This window comes from Petaurus breviceps, unplaced genomic scaffold, assembly GCF_028583685.1.
Source record: "Petaurus breviceps papuanus isolate PSGF00001 unplaced genomic scaffold, PetGlider_PUasm1.0 90686, whole genome shotgun sequence".
In the NCBI taxonomy this organism is placed as follows: Eukaryota; Metazoa; Chordata; class Mammalia; order Diprotodontia; family Petauridae; genus Petaurus; species Petaurus breviceps.
The window spans coordinates 323,175-338,331 of NW_027187309.1; positions in this window are offsets into that span (position 1 = coordinate 323,175).

The window sequence follows — 15,157 nt, forward strand, 5'->3', positions numbered from 1 at the left end:
GTGAAAGAAAATCTGTAAAATGTGGGATTTGAACTAGGTAATATGAGGTCTCTTCTAGTTTAAATGTTTGATCCTGAGAGCTTAAATTAAGTAGTCAGAACAATTAGATTAATGTTTTCCTTGATACCAGTTTAGGGCTGAATGAACAATGTGGATTTCAGCAAAGCCCCAACTAAAATATTGACTCCTGCTAGCCTAAAATCCTGTCCACACCACAGGAAAAATTGCATTAGACAGTCTTAGCTACCTTGATCATTTCTAACTGGGTTAGACATTATCTGTAAATATTCTATGTGGGTAAAACCAAAATCAATTCTGAGCTAGTGATTTTGAAGTCAGCTGCCATGGGCCAATTCTACATTGAATATTTGCTTTCTTATCACTTGACTAGGCTGGAAAACTTCGTGTAAGCTCTGTCTACTTCCAGAAAAAGTGAATGATTCCCTGAAGCATAGACTTGGAAGGCTATCCAGTCCAATACATACTTGACCAAAAATCCCCTCTACAATATCCCTGAAAAATGATCATCCACCTGCTGAGGCAGCCTGTGACACTTCCTCTAATCTCTACTTTTTCTGAAGCTTTTCTGGATCTCAGATTGCTTTGATCTTATACCAGTTTCTTATAGTTCTGACCCCTCTCTGTTGCTAAGCACAATAAGTCTAAGCCTCCTCTTCCATGACTGCCTTTCAAATATGTGAAACAGCTATCATGTCTTCCCCAAGTCTTCTCTTCTCCATGCCCTCATTATAGCATGATCTCCAATCCCCTCATCAACTTCATCTCCCTTTTCTGAAACATGCTTTACTAAAAGCAAGTCAGCAATTTGACACACACTTGTGCAGAGTACTGCTAGGCACTGGTGATATAAAAAGTAAAAAGAAACTAACTGCCTTTAAGAGGCTTACATTCTATTATGGGAAATCTACAAAAACAGAGAATAAAATACAAGATAATAGTTTTAGTTGTTGGCAAAGAAGATCCAGACGAAATGCTATAGGAAGATTTTAGAAGGGAGAGTTCACTTCCAGCTTGTAGGGTCAAGGGAAACTTGAGGGAGGAGGCAGCATCTCCTTAAAATAGAAAAGGATACTGAAAGGCAAAAAGGAGGGTATACATTCTAGACCTGTGCAAATGCATGGAGGTGGGAGAAAACAGGTCAACTTCAAGGAGCACCTATTGGTCCAGTTTACCTGGACTATAGATTGTGTGTAGGGGAATAATACAAAATGAAGACAGGAGGAAAATTGGAGCCAAACTGTAGAAGGTTAGGAATTTCTATAGTGCTTTAAGGTTAATGAAGCATGTTGTTTATGACAGTCCTGTGAAGCTTGTAGGGTCAACCTTTTAAGACATATTACATAAATTCCATTTTATATATGAGGAAATGGAGGCTTGGAAAGAAAAAATGTCTTGCCCAGAATCCCAGAGCTAATAAGTCCAGAAGCAGAGACTTGAACCCAAATTATCTTATTCCAGGGTTCTTTGCAAAATATCACAGTCATTTCAAATACTGATTGATTTGGGGAAAAGTAAAATCATAACCTCTCATTTTGTGATTTGTAAGGGACAGTGCAGAGTGTTGGATATAGATTCAAAGGACCTGAGTTTGAACCATGGCTCTGATATTTGCTATCCATGCAATGGGTTTTTTTGGTCAGTTTCCTCATATGTAAAATGAAGGAATTGGATCTGATGATTCTATAGAGTAGTACTACACCTGGGAGACTTGTTTCTGGCCATACAGGTATAATAAAAGCAGGAATTTGGAATAAACTATGGAGATGGAGTGTAATGCCTCACTGTAGCTATACCTGCTGTTTTTATTTTTTCTTGCCTCTCCTCTTTCCATTTGCATTTGCATGAGAGACCCAAAGTATCTTGGGCAGGAGAGGTGTGGTAAAGCTGAGGAAAACCACAGGGCCCCAGATTCAGACAGTCTTTAGTGGTTTTTAAAATCATTTGGGGGGAATGCTTGTTGGCAACCAGTAATAAAACAAGAGTTATACACACTTTATAAGCCTAAATCAGTTTGAGGTTTAGGAAAGAGACTTTGATCCTGGTGAGCAGGAAAAAGTAAGTTCAAAGACTGACTTACATGCCTGCTGGCTTTACTTAGCTGGCTGGCAGATGTATTCCCAGAGTATGGCCCTTGGAGGTTGAAATTCTGGTAGTTCACAGATCTCTCTTTCCTTTTGGAGAAAAGGCATTAGAGAATTTTTTTTCATAGTCTGATGATTGGGTATGTAAAAGCTCTGCCTTTTCTTTTTTTTTAAACCAAAAAAAAAAAAAACTTGAATCCTTGGGTTTTCAGCTAAAAGAGAGATGGTAGAGCATTCTCTTTCTCTTATGGGGAAAAGATGAAATGTTGGATGAGAACTTCCTCCAGAAACTGGTAGTAAAGAGACTTTCTCATTGGAACAATGTCTTGTAAAGAATACATATCTAGAAATGACTGCAAGAGCAGTATTGAAGAACTTGTATTACTGGTGACATGAGCTGCCTCTCTTTATATATTCATTGGATATATATGTTCTGTTTACATGGTACTTATCTGTGACCCTTGTGTGTCCTTTCTTCCCATACATAGTGTACATATTTGTGGGAGAATATGTTTCATTTATGGTGAAAATATCTTGGTGCTACTTAAAAAAAAAAAAAAAAAAAAACCACAACCAACTATGCTACTTCATGCCTTGGCTTTGAACTAACATATCCTCTGACTGACTAGTAAAAAGAAGCAAGTTGGTGGAAATTACTGTTTTTCACACAGGATACTCCATCCCCCCATCTCCAAGCCTTTGCATTGGTGTAATAGTAATTGAATTTAAAGATCACCCTGTATTGGCTTGGCTTTTGGTTTGATTGTGTTAAAACCCAGAGCTTGTGAATCCCACTTGTGGGATGGACTTGTTGACATGAAAAGAGAGGGCTGAACTGGGAGGAGCTGGTGACGTAAATTTAGAGAGACACAAGAAAAGAGAGAGGCAGAAGAACTTTTTGGAAGCAGCAGAGAGAGACTAAGAGGATTGCTGAGGGCCACTTTGAATTGCCCAGGACTTTTGAGACCTGCCACCCAGAGCTGCCAAGGATTGAGGAGACATGGCTGTTATGCTGGTACTTTGTCTGTTTTGATGTTGTTTTGCCAGATTTGTCCACTGGTGAAAGACAGTGCTGTTGTTGCAGAGGTTTTGGAACCTTGCTGTTGGTTCAGAGCTCCTGAGACTGTTCTGCAGACAGAGAGTGAATTCTGTCCACTGGGGAAGGATCACATAAACCTAGAATGCTCCCCCTCCTCACTCCTGTCTCATAGAATCCCTAGTTTCTTTCAAAATTCCCTTGTCTCCTCTTCTGGGAAGAGCAGAAGATCCTGATCCTACCAAGTGCTAGTGAGGAGGGAGGGTCAAGGAGTTCAGGGAGTTCAGGAACCCCAATAGCCAGAGTCAGTCTAGAATGAATTCACTGACTCAAGCATCTTTGAGTCAGGATGGTAAAAGATTATCGTTATGCTTTACAGTAGGCAAGAGTTCTTAGGGAACCTGCAACCTTAAAGGAGATAGAGTTAAAGTTTTTATAGGACAATCTTTGGTAGAACCTTGTAATGGGAATGCAAATTTGGAAGATCTTCCCTGCCCCTAGGCTAAAGTGCACCTGAAGCCTGGGGTGGGAGGCTTGTTTTTCAGTAGATACTTTTTGATTGGCCAGTGGGTCAATAAGGTTGTTACATTCTCTGAGCCAGGAGAAGGCTATATAAGCCCTGATGTGAGGCTTTGTTTTGGGGGCTCACTTTGAGAAGTGTTCTGTGATTTGATCTGTATTCTGGGAAGCTGTTGTCCAGGGCCCCCCCTGGCTTTGAAAAACCCAGATGTGGAAACCCAGATGTTGACTGGGTATGGATGTAATGGTTGGACAGTTTGGAAATCTGTGTACTTCATCTGTTTCTGTCTTGATAATTCTGCCTGTATACTTTGAAGTTCGGGGTGCTGACCTTTTCTCCTGAACAAGGTAAACGATATATGTCTGACTGATTAAAGTAAGCTTGTTAACCCCTTTTGAGTTGCTTTCCTTTATCAAAGCAGATCCAAGAACCTGTGTGAGCAGCCACCCTGCTGACGCTGGGGTGCTTGCTGCTACAAACCTGTGCCAAATATGCTAACTAGGTGAGAGTCAAGGTGGGATTAGGGAGGAGTTAAGGAGTGGTCAATTCTTAAATGAACATGCATTTTTAATATCTACAACACAGGCCTATTGCCCAGAATTCACTGGGAAATAGCCCAAGGGGGGCTTCCTGGAGGTGTGGTTTTAGGTTTGAATCTAAGTCACTAAGCAGTAGCAGTTAGGGCTGACTGGGAAAACTCAGGCAGTCCCCCTCAATGTCTTGTTAGACAAGACAGATGTTGGGAATAAACTTATGTTCCAGCTAACGAGGGATTCAGGATGTGTATAATGAGCTAGGGAGTATACATACGGCTGAGTCTAGGATAAATATGACAGATATGACCCAGTACACAGTTGGGTCAAACCACTAAATTCTATAAGTACAACTGGCAACTATATCAGGAAGAAAAGACATATTTTGTTAGGGCATGCTGCCCTTGAGCTAGAGAGAAACGACCTGAGACAGTGTTTGAGCCTAGGGATTTGGGGCTAGGGAGAAATGTGATTTTACAAACTGGGGTTCAAGCACAGGCACCCAAGCACCCATCACTAGAGTAAGGCAAAGCCACTGGCATTCACTAAGCTAATTTTTTTGTACCAGACACAGTGTTAAGTCCTGGGGTTACAAATAGAAGCAAAAAAGATAGCCTTATCCTTAAGGAGCTTATGTTCTAATGGGGAATGAAGATAATACATTAAAAGGGAGCTTAAAAGTATGGGAGGTGGGTGGGATAAAGAGAGGGAAGGTACCCCACATGGGAATATGGAGTTGATGTCTGGAACACTGAAAGCAGACCCAGAAGGGGACTAAAATATGGCCAGACTAAACCTTCCCTAAAATGGAGACCCTAGTAAGAATGCATTAGTGGGAAAAGGGGGCCAGCATGGGTTTTCAGCATGTTCCAAGCTGAAAAGGCCTCAAGATCAGATGAACAGATATTATAGGGTGAAGAGACCCCAGGCACTGAGAAATGTTCTAAGCCATGGTGACAAAGGTTGGAAAGTCAGAAGGAGAGCCAGTTCCTTCCCTTCTGCAATTGCCCTCCATCTACTTTGTACATATCTTGTATGTACCTAGTTATTTTCATGTGCAGAGCCCCCTTTAGTGAGGGTGAGCTTTAGGGTGAGCTCTTTGAGAGCAGGAACCATTTTGTGCCTTTCTTTCTATATGTGCAGCATTGAGCACAGTACTTAATACATAAAAAAAAAAAATTGTTTAAGAAATGCTTGTTGATTGACTGGCTAGTTTTGGATGGATGTAGACCCATTGAGAATCTTGAACCTTTGGCAATTTTTCTGGGGAACCCATGTGCAAGTGGGGGTGGCCTCAATCTATGATCTCAGATCTTTCTGGTTTACCCTTCTGAGGTTGAGGTAGAATGACAGATAAGACAACATTGTTTCCTGTTTGGAAATAGCTTGTGGAAGACAAGGCACTACTTTCTAACCTGGTAGAATGTCTTGTTACAAATTACCAACCCTTGCTTTCTTCAATATTTGTTTTCCTCTTTAAGGAATAGGCTTCCCTCTCATCAAATACACTGGCTAAGCAAATTATCCTTTTTAATTACTGAGCAAAGACTTTGAAGATGACTTAAATTGTTATTTTATTGAAGATATAAATGTTAGGAAATTGTTCAAAAAGATGCATAACTCAGTCCAAGACAAATAGTGTATCTGTTGATGTTCTGTTCCATCTGAGAATGTACAATGAAAGAAAGGCAATTAAGAAGCAAGAGATATTTCTGGATAAGTTATTTTCTTGGTATGATTATGTTTTGAAACTTCTATATATCAGTTTTAATTGTTCAAATTAGAGGTTCTTCATAACCCGATGAACCAGCATCAGTATCTTTCACTCACAGTGGATTGCTGTTGTTTTTCAATTGTATCTGACTCTTTGTGATCCTATGTTGGGTTTTCTTGGCAAAGATACTGCAGTGGTTTGCGATTTCCTTCTCCAGCTCATTTTACAGATGAGGCAACTGAGGCAAACAGGGTTAAGTGACTTGCCCAAGGTCACACAGCTGGTTAATATCGGAGGTTGGATTTGAACTCAAGGAGATGAGATGAGTCTTCCTGACTCCAGGCCTGGCATTCTGTTCACTACAGCATCACCTAGCTGCCCTCACAATGGATTATCATAGCTTATACCACCCTGTACTGTGGTACCAATCTGCTCTACATCTCTATTTTTTTTTTTGCTATCATATGGCAACTAGCATCCATCAACTGACTATTCTTCAATTGTGGCTGCATAGCTCAGTTGTAGGCTCCTTGGTATAGTGGAAAGAGAATTGAATTTGGGGCCAGCTGACCTGGTTAAAATTCTGGTTCTGTCCCTTACTATCTGTGTGATCTGGGATATATCATTTACCTTCCCTGGGCCTCAGTCTTGTCTACTATAAAATGAGATTAGACTAAATGATTTTTAAGGTCCATTTAAGCTGTAGATCTATGATTCAATGACCTCAGAATAATATAGTCCTAATGGCTGTGAGTTCAGTCTACTTATTGACCAACTGTCTGCATATGGTAGACTACAACAGCTCAGCACAGCAAAAATAATGCTAAATCTGGAAGTGAGGTCTGGGTCAGAATTCTTACTCTGATGTTTACTAGACTGGGTGACCTGTGTGGCAAATTGTTTCATGAAACTCTTGAGTCTTGTTTCCTCACCTGTAAAATGGGGTTAAGAATATCTATTCTACATACTTCACAAGGCTATTGTAAGGGAAAAACTTTGTAACCTTGAATCACTATGCAAATGTGAGTTAGTATTAACTTACCCTTCCTTCTCCCACCCACCCCCAAACCATGGCATTAGTCATAGGAGGGATAAGTAAAAATCCAAAACTCATCAGTGAAAAAAACAAAAACAACTCAAAATATATGCCCAAATTAATGAGAGCAGCAGCAAGGAAGCTAGGTGGTACAGTAGATAGAGCACTGGGCCTTGAGTCAGTAAGACCTCAGTTCAAAATTGACCTTACTAGCTGTGTGAACCTGGTCAAGTCATTTAACCCTGTTTGCCTCAGTTTCCTCATCTGTAAAATGAGCTGGAGAAGAAAATGGCAAACCAGTATCTTTGCCAAGAAAATCCCAAATGGGGTCATGAAGAATCACACATGACTGAATAACAACAGTAGCAACATATTTGTATAAAATAAAAACACAGATTTCTGTTTTAGATTAGGACTTGATCTCACCATCCTGTGCTTCCAAAATTGCAAAAGCTCACATTTATATAACAAGATGGTCTACAAAACACTTTCCTCACAACAACCCCATAAGGCAGTTGGTGCAGGTGTTAATTGCCCTCATTTTAGAGATGAGGAACCTGAGTCTCACAGAGGAAAATAAAATGATAAACTCAAAGTCACACAGCTAGTAAGTGGCAGAACCAGGACTCCCAATCAGGTTTTCTAATTCCCAGTTCATTGTTTAATTTATTCAATTCAACAAACAAAGGCCAGCTATGGATAAGGTACTTTTTTTTATGTGTTCAGGGTGCAACCAAAAAGAGAAGCCATCTCTGTGCACTAGGAAATTTTGTTCCAATGGGATGCATGAAGAGCTTAGGTAAAACAGAGGCTAAAGTGCTGGGTCTAGAGCTAGGAAGACCTCAGTTTCAATCCAGCTTCAGACACTTACTAGCTATGTGATTATGGACAAATTAGTTCACTTATGTTGGACTCAGTTTCCTCATTTGTAAAGGTCATAATGAGGATCAAAGGAAATGATATTTTTTAAAGTGTCTTGTAGACCTTGAAGAGCTACATAAATGCTAGCCATCATCACTATTATGAGTGTACACAAAACCAGATAAGAATAATAAGAACATGATTGAGAAAAAAGAGGCAGAGAGAAGACAAAGCATTTTGGGAACATTTGAAGAGGAAACAAACACCAGCATTTGGGGAGGTAAGAGACGACTTCATTGAGAAGGTGGTGTATCAGCTGAGCCTCAAAGGCAGATAAGGAATCTAAAGGTAAAGGTGAAGAGATATCATATTCTAAGAATGGGGGACTGCATATGTGAATGCATGGAGGTAGGAGATGACATTGCAAATTCCAGGAACAACTAAAAGGCCAGTCTGGGCTGAAAGGAAGTCATCTGAAATAAAGCTGGAGATGGAATTGAGATGGCAGAGTGATAGGAAGCATTTTTACCTTACCTTGCCCATTTCATCTTCTCCACAACAACCTAGAAAATGCACTACACTGAATTCTGATTAAAAAAAAGTCATAAAAAAAGTCATAGTGAGTCATTTTTCCAGCTCAGGGCAACTTAGGGAGACAGAGAAGTTTTTGGATATTAGATCTGGGAGCTGATTGGGAACACAGGCAGTGGCAATGGCAGGGATGGAAAGAGAGCTGAGACAGAGCACCAGGGAAGGAAGTATGTGAGAAGAAAGAGATCCCAGGAGACTTCTGAATTAGTTCTGGGTGTAGGAATGGCTGTCATCTGACAGCTCTATTGCCCATTACCCAGTTCTGGGTTATAGATTCAGGACAGAAAAAAGTGATCACTAGCTAGTAAGGGCCCTAGCTCGGTACTGAGGTAGAAATGAGTTCTAGAAATGTAACTGTGTGGCTCTCAGCTCAGTAACAGAGTAATGAGTTCTAACCTTTAGCCTTTAGCTGTGGTGTCCAAAATTGTCCAATTTGTAGGAAAAACCACTAAGGCAGAATGCTAAACCAGTAGCACTTTATTAAAGGGTTCATGGCTCCCTCTGATGAAGTGGACCTTAGATCTTCCTCATGATCTAAGATGCCCCTGGTCCCCAGGACCCTGTTTATATGGGGTTTGATACCCAAACACCCAAGGGAGGCTGAAGCAAAATACAAAATTTCATTGGTTGTAGAAATTGTTTTGATGGCCAAAAGTGATGTATCAGTCCCCCAAAAATGGTATATTAGCAGGGGGCCATGTGTTGGGCAAAGTGCAAGATATCTCTGCTGACTGGTCATAAAGTAAACAAGGCAAGAGTCATCTTTGGTGACTAAGTGATTGTAAAATGGTCATAAGATGGTCCCCTCCTCATGTTGGGCAAGAGAGAGTAATCCAGAGGTTACAAAAATAAGTTGGGGGACTTTTCCAAAAAATAAAGGCATCTCACCCATGCTGGGTTTGGATGTGGAATTAGAGCAAAACAGGATGGAGATATCTTTGCCAGATTCTTATGGTTACACAAGTGAGCTTCATAACTGATAAACAAATAATGGATGTTGGATTAAAGTTTGAGGACTACTATAATGACCTACTATAAGAACCTATCTTATAAAATTATCCTTATATGATTTATGTAATACACCAGGCTGATTAATACTGATTGGGCTAGAGTAAGGATCCAAATGAATAATTCCTTACATAGCACAGAGAATAAACCTGCAGTGGAATAACCAGGGCAGGAATCCCAGACCAAAGGGGAGCCAGTGGTTCAGTTGCCCTAAATATACAATAAAGAACTTCCCAGATGGCTAACAATAAATAAGTCTAGCAACAGTCTATTGAAACTCAACCATACATGAGCCAAAAGACTCAGACCTGGCACAGAAATTTGCATAAGTCAGACCAGGAAGGCAGTGAACAACAGATCTCTCCCCAGATTATACCATTGTGTTAGCACTAAAAACTTTCAGGCACCCCAGATTGAACAATGAAAGTAGCAGAATATAAAAGGACAGAAGCTTAGGCCAGGCATCCCACTCCCTCCTACAACTGTGTAGAACTCAGTACTAATATAAAGTCCAAAATCAAGAAGTGGGTTGGAAGAATGGGCAAATGAAAAAGAACTCAACCATAAAGAATCACTATTCAGACAAAGAAACTCACAACACAAATGAGAATGACTTGAAAACATCTAAAAGTAAAGCCTCAAAAAAAAAAAAATGCAGATTGTATACAAGCCCAACAAGAATTCCTAAGAGACTTCAAGAGTTTAAAGAAAAAGAAAAAAATGATTTAAAAAACCAAATGAGGGGGTGGCCAGGTAGCTCAGCGAGTGGGAGCACCGGCTCCAGTGTTGAGAGGACCTGGAGATCGAATCCTGGGCTCGGACACTTAGCACCCACCCAGAAACACCTGGCCGTGTAACCTTGAGCAAGTTACTTAACCCCAATTGCTTAGGGGTGGCCAGGTGGCTCAGCGAGTAAGAGTACTGGCTCCAGTGTTGGGATGACCTGGAGATCGAATCCCGGGCTCAGATACTCAGCACCACACCCAGAAACACCTGGCCGTGTAACCTTGAGCAAGTTACTTAACCCCGATTGCTTAAAAAAAAAAAAAACAAATGAGATATTTATAATAGTACTTTTGTAAAATAGTAAATACCCAGGATAAAAAGGATTTATAAGTGAATTCTACTAAGCATTTAAGGAACACTTAATTCCAGTACAACATAATTTTTTAAAATAAAAAATAGCTATTAGAGTCCTATCAAATTCCTTCTATGACTCCAGTATAGCCTTGAATACTAAACCAGGGAGAAACTGAGTTATTTTTCTTATATTTCATCTTTTCTTTTTTTTCAGTCCTTTGAATTTGTTTTATTATTTCTTTTTGCCTCTTTTTGTGTCCCTAGAGATTATCAGAGAGCTTAGCACATATTAAATGTTTAATAAATGTTTACCAACTGACAGGTTAAATAGACAGTCTCTGTCCACAAAAAGCTCACATTAAATTGGAGGAGATAATACACAAATAAAGATTAAAAAAAAAACAAACAAGAAATAAATCAACAGAGGTGAGGCACTAGAACTAAGAGAAAGGTCCATGAAGAAAAGGAGTGCAGAAGAGAGAAGAAAACCAACTTTCTTTTTTTTTCTTTTTTAAAATTTATTTTTAGTTTTCAACATTCATTTCCCCAAGATTTTGTTACAGACTTTTTTCCCCATCTCTCCCCTACCCCAAGATGGCAAGCATACTGAATACCCCTTCCCCCAATGTGCCCTCTCATATCGTCCCAATCCCCGCCACTTACTTTCTTGTAGGGCAAGATGGATTGCTATACCCCAGTGCTTGTATATCTCATTTCCCAGTTGTATGTTAAAAAACCAATTTTTTTAAACATTTGTTTTTAAAACTTTGAGTTCCAGATTCTTTCCCTTCTCCCCTCCTCACCCACTCCCACTGACAAGACAAGCAATTCAATACAGGTTATAGATATGTAGTAATGCAAAGCATTTCCATAGTAATCACATTGTGAAAGACTATGTTTCCCTCTATCCTATCCCCCCCCCCATTTATTCTATTTTCTTCTTTGACCCTGTCCCTTTTCAAAAATGTTTACTTCCAACTACCCTCTACCCTAATCTGCTCTCTATCCCCTTCCCCCCTACTTTCCTGGAGGGTAAGATACTCAATTGTGTGTGTATGTTATTCCCTCCTTAAGCCAGATCCAATGTGAGTTGGATGACTCATTCCCTTTCACCTTCCTGCTCTTCCCCTCCATTGTAACAGCCTTCTCCTGCCTCCTTTATTTGAGATAATCCATCCCATTCTATCTCTCCCCCTCTCTTTCTTCCAATATATTCCTCTCACCTCTTAATTTTATTTTTTAATATCATCCCTTCACATTCAACTCATCCTGTGCCCTCTTTCTATGTATACTTGTGCACACATATACATACAGACACACCCACCTATACATATATAATTCCTTCAACTATCCGCATACTGAGAAAAGTCTCGTGAGTTACAAATTTTCATCTTTCCATGTAGGAATGTAAATAGTTCACCTTTAATATGTTCCTTATGAAAACATTCTCTTTCCTCTTTACCTTTTCGTGCTTCTCTTGCTTCTTTTATTTGAAAGTCAAATTTTCTGTTCAGCTCTGTTTTTTTTTTCATTAAGAATGCTTGAAAGTAATAAAGACAAAATAAAAAGAATGCTTGAAAGTCCTCTATTTCATTGAATGACCATATTTTCCCCTGAAACATTATACTCAGTTTTGCTGGTTAGGTGATTCTTGGTTTTAATCCTAGCTTCCTTGACCTCCAGAATATCATTTTCCAAGCCCTTCAATCCCTTAATGTAGAAGCTGCTAGATCTGGTTTTATCCTTATTATGTTTCCAGAATACTCAAATTGTTTCTTCCTGACTTCATGTAATATTTTCTTTTATTTTTGGTCTTTATTAATTTGTTTACTTTTAGTTTACAAGATTCATTTCCACAATTCCTTGAGTTTCAAATTTTCTCTCCCTCTCCCCCTCCCCTTCTCGATGGCAGAATACAATCAAGTATAGTATCTGCAAATACTTTCACATTAGACATTAGTCAGGTTATAAAGAAGGATTGTATCAGATGGAATGAACAATGGGAAAGAGGAAACAAAACCAAACAGGAAAAAGAAAAAGAGCAGGTAGTTTGCTTCAATCTGGATTCAAACTCAGTTCTTTCTCTGGATGTAGACATCGCTCTCCATCATGAGACTTTTGGAGTTGACTTATAACCTTGAATTGCTGAGAAGAGTCCAGTCTATCAAAGTTGGTTGTCACACATACGTTGTGTCTGTAATTGTGTACAAATTTCTCCTGGCTCTACACTTCTCACTCAGCATGAATTCGTAAAAGCCTCTCCAGGAAGATATTAAGTCCATCTGCTCCTCATTTCTTATAGCACAATAGTATTCCATTACACACATATACCACAACTTGTTCAGCCATTCCCCAATTGGTAGGCACCCCCTTAATTTCCAATTCTTTGCCACCACAAAAAGAGCTGCTATAAATATTTTTGTACATATGGGTCTTCCTCCCACTTCTATGATCTCTTTGGGATACAACCCTAGAAGTGGTATTGCTGGGTCAAAGTGTATGAAATTATTTATAGCCCTTTGGGCATAATTCCAGATTGCTCTCCAGAAATGGTTGGATCAGTTCACAACTCCACCAGCAATACATTAGTGTTCCAATTTGTCCACATCCTCTCCAGCATTTGTCATTTTCCTGTTTTGTCATCTTAGCCAATCTAACTGGTGAGATGTGGTACCTCAGAATTGCTTTGATTTGCATTTCTCTAACCAATAGCGATTTAGAGCATTTTTTCATATGCTTATAGATATCTTTAATTTCTTCCTCTGAAAACTGCCTGTTCATATCCTTTGACCATTTATCAACTGGGGAATGACTTATATTCTTATAGATTTGACTCAATTCTCTGTATATTTTAGAAATGAATCCTTTATCAGAGACATAGGTTGTAAAAATTCTTTCCCAATTTTCCATTTCCCTCTTAATCCTGATTACATTGGCTTTTTTTGTACAGACACTTTTCAATTTAATGTAATCAAAATTATCCATTTTGCATTTTATAATGCCCTCTAATTCTTGTTTGGTCATAAAGTCTTCCCCTCTCCACAAATCTGACAGGTAAACTATTCCTTGCTTTCCCAGATTGCTTACAGTATCAGCCTTTATATCTATATCATGCACCCATTTAGACTTGATTTTGTTATATGGTGTTAGATAATGGCCTATGCCCAGTTTCTGCCATACTATATTCCAGTTTTCCCAACAGTTTTTGTCAAATAGTGAGTTCTTATCCCCAAAGCTAGGGTCTTTGGGTTTATCAAACAGTAGATTACTATAGTCATTGACTGCTGAGTCTTGTGTACCCAATCTATTCCATTGATACACTACTCTATTCCTCAGCCAGTACCAAGTAGTTTTGAGGACTGCTGCTTTATAGTACAGATTGAAATCTGGTATAGCTAGTCCTCTATTTGATTGAATGACCATATTTTCCCCTGAAACATTATACTCAGTTTTGCTGGTTAGGTGATTCTTGGTTTTAATCCTAGCTTCCTTGACCTCCAGAATATCATTTTCCAAGCCCTTCAATCCCTTAATGTAGAAGCTGCTAGATCTGGTGTTATCCTTATTATGCTTCCAGAATACTTAAATTGTTCCTACCTGACTGCATGTAATATTTTCTCCTTGACCTGGGAACTCTGAAATTTGGCTAAGTTTTCTTTTCAGGATCTTTTTCAAGAGGCAATCAGTGAATTCTTTCAATTTCTATTTTGCTCTCTGGTTCTAAAATATCAGGGAAATTTTCCTTGATAATTTCTTGAAAGATGATGTCTAGGCTCTTTTTTTTTTTTACCATGGCTTTCAGGTAGTCTAATAAATTTTAAATTACCTCTCCTGGATCTATTTTCCAGGTCAGTGGTTTTTAAAGTGAGATATTTCACATTGCCTTCTATTTTTTTAATTTGTTTAGATTTGTTTAATAGTATCTTGATTTCTCATAAAGTCATTAGATTCCATTTGCTCCCATCTAATTTTGAAGGAATTATTTTCTTCAGTGAGCTTTTGAAATTCCTTTTCCATATGGCAACTTTGACTTTTTTAAGGCATTCTTCTCCTCATTGGCTTTTTGGATTTCTTTTGCATTTGAGTTAGTCTATTTTTTAAGGTGTTATTTTTTTCAGTCAGGCTATTAACTCATTTTTCATGATTTTCTCACATCATTCTTATTTCTCTTCCCAATTTTTCCTCTACTTCTCTTACTTGATTTTCAAAATCCTTTTTGAGCTCCTCTATGGCCTGTGACCAATTCATATTTTTCTCAGAGGCTTTTGATGCAGGAGTTTTAACTTTATTGTCTTCTTATGGTTCTATGTTTTGATCCTCTTTGTCCCCCCAAAAGATTCTATAATCTGATTGTGCTTCCTCTGTTTGTTCATCTTGCCAGCCAATTACTTGACTTTTGAGCTCTTTGCCATGGTAGAACTTTGCTTCTACAGTGGAGAGTGCTGTGTACCAAATTTCTGGGGTTTTATGCAGCTGTTAGAGCTGTTGTCAGACCTATGAGGAGGATGCCCTCTCTACAGCCACCACAAGCTCTGCCATGCCAGCACTCCTCACCCCAAGACTGCCACCCAAAACTGTGACCCTAATCCAAGCAGGTCAAAGCAAGAGCAATTACCCTCTGAATGGCTGCTTGGTCCCCCTACCATCTGTAGACCTGGAGCTCAGGAGGCAGCCAC